At 41.4% G+C, this 1,875-nt stretch overlaps 1 long non-coding RNA gene across 1 annotated transcript; it reads right to left on the bottom strand.

The window, feature by feature from the left end:
• Window positions 1–6: 6 nt before the first annotated feature.
• Window positions 7–1,816, bottom strand: LOC111663156 (uncharacterized). Its single transcript, XR_002761363.2, has 3 exons — window positions 1,687–1,816; window positions 994–1,023; window positions 7–561 (listed from the first exon to the last, which is right to left on the bottom strand). It is a non-coding gene; the product is annotated as an uncharacterized LOC111663156 (long non-coding RNA).
• Window positions 1,817–1,875: the final 59 nt, after the last annotated feature.

The raw sequence follows: 1,875 nt of genomic DNA, 5'->3' as shown, positions 1-1,875 counted from the left end.
AAGTTGTAAGGGAAGAAGAAAAGGAGCAACACATTAAGGTATATTGTGAAAGAATCTATCAACATTATCAATAGCATATTACAAATGGGCTTTTTCTACAGCAAGAAATGGATTTCAAGGGTAAGAAATGACTGCTGAGTAGCTGTCAGACTTAATTCCCAACAGGCGCACAAGACTACACCTCAAACTGCTTTGGCTCATTTTCAAAATGACAATAGCCTTAGAAAATGGGTTACAATGGCAGAGAGTCTTTAGATGAGATACACCCAGGCTATGAGCTGGCATTGTCAGGCAGACAGCCATTTACTCTGAGTTATTACTGCTGAGAGCATCCCTCCTGGAGAACCAACACACACACACACACATCCTCCCACCGGCACACGCACGAGACACACACACGTGTACAGTATGCACATGCATAGACGTACACAAACACACAGACAATCAGCGTGGCATCAAGGTCACTGAATCGTGACAAATTAGTGCTGCTGCTGAATCCCTCACCTCGGGATGCTGAATAGACAACCCTTCAATAGGAACATTGTTGGCATTCTCCTCATTCTAGGAGGAACAAAATGAGAGGCATAATTGCACAAATGCTTTTACATCCTTGGTAAATATCAAAGAGCTCATCTTATAAAGACAACACAGGAAAGTCAATTCACAAGAATCACTGAAGAGAAATTTGGTGGCTGCGTCAGACAGTTTTAAAAACAGGTGCTTGGCTGTTTCGATCAAACTGCATAAAAACGAGTGCGGTGAAATAAACATTCATAATTGAGTTCATGATTCTTACACAAGCCTCGGCCCGAGTAGGCCAGTTAATTGCAATTCCAAAAATGCCCCTCTGCCAAGTTATCAAATTGTGCAGCAGCAGAAAAAGGATGAAGTCTGTGTGTCTATGACAACTCGTCTCTTCACCCAAATACTAGAAAATATTTATCATTTTAATTGCATGCTAGAGTTAGTGTACGAGAGGAAAAACTAACTTACATCTTTGGCTTCATCTTTGACCCTTCGTGACTGGAGGGAAAAATCAAACACACATTTACATTTTCATATTCATAATCACACCGCAATAATAATGATTTATTTCCTCTTTTCAATTTCTGAAATCATTGGCAGGAAATTAAAAATACAACCTAGTAAGAATACTAGCAGAAACAACTTATTTCTTAAATCATTACTCTTGGTAACATATTATTTATTGCATCATACATTAAAGCGGGGTATCTTTATCAAAGAGCCCTTTGATCATAGCTGTCTACTTCCCCCTGCCTCAAATCCTTGCAGCTATCTTCCAGCTCATTAAAGCGACCTCATGACAGGCTCTCTCTCAGAGATAAGCCATCTGCTATCCAAAAAGCTAACTGATCAGGGAGGGGAGGGATGTACAGGGTCAAAGACGGAGGGGAAGTTACACAACAGCTTGATTTACAGCTTAGACATGACATGCAACAATAACAACAAACACCTCAATAACTGGTCAAATCTAAATTTCCATAATCAAGTAGTGATTTTATTACAGTGACAAGTGAGGCTTAATCTAAAAGATAATCTTGAACATTCTTTGCAGAACTTGTTCCTGATACACACATACACACATACGCATTTTAAGATGAATACTAAGAGTAAATATGAAAGGATGCACCCTGCTGAGGCAGGTCTTTGTGGGGTCTCACCTACCCTGCCCTGATTCACCGCCGCCTTGCCCTCCTCGCTGCCCTCGTCCAGCTCATCATCGCTCCACTCCCAGTCTCCATCCTCTGTCTTGTGCAGGTGACCGCTGGAGCCTGGGACCCTCCTCACCTGGACCACGACAACACACAGCCAGCACACTAAACATTAATGACATCATGCATAGTTTTTCCAATT

The sequence above is a fragment of the Seriola lalandi genome, unplaced genomic scaffold, assembly GCF_002814215.2.
Source record: "Seriola lalandi dorsalis isolate HSWRI2012SDOR001 ecotype SW California unplaced genomic scaffold, Sedor1 jcf7180002000851, whole genome shotgun sequence".
In the NCBI taxonomy this organism is placed as follows: Eukaryota; Metazoa; Chordata; class Actinopteri; order Carangiformes; family Carangidae; genus Seriola; species Seriola lalandi.
The sequence above is the reverse complement of the archived record's forward strand: the minus strand, read 5'-3'. Positions and strand labels throughout refer to the sequence as shown.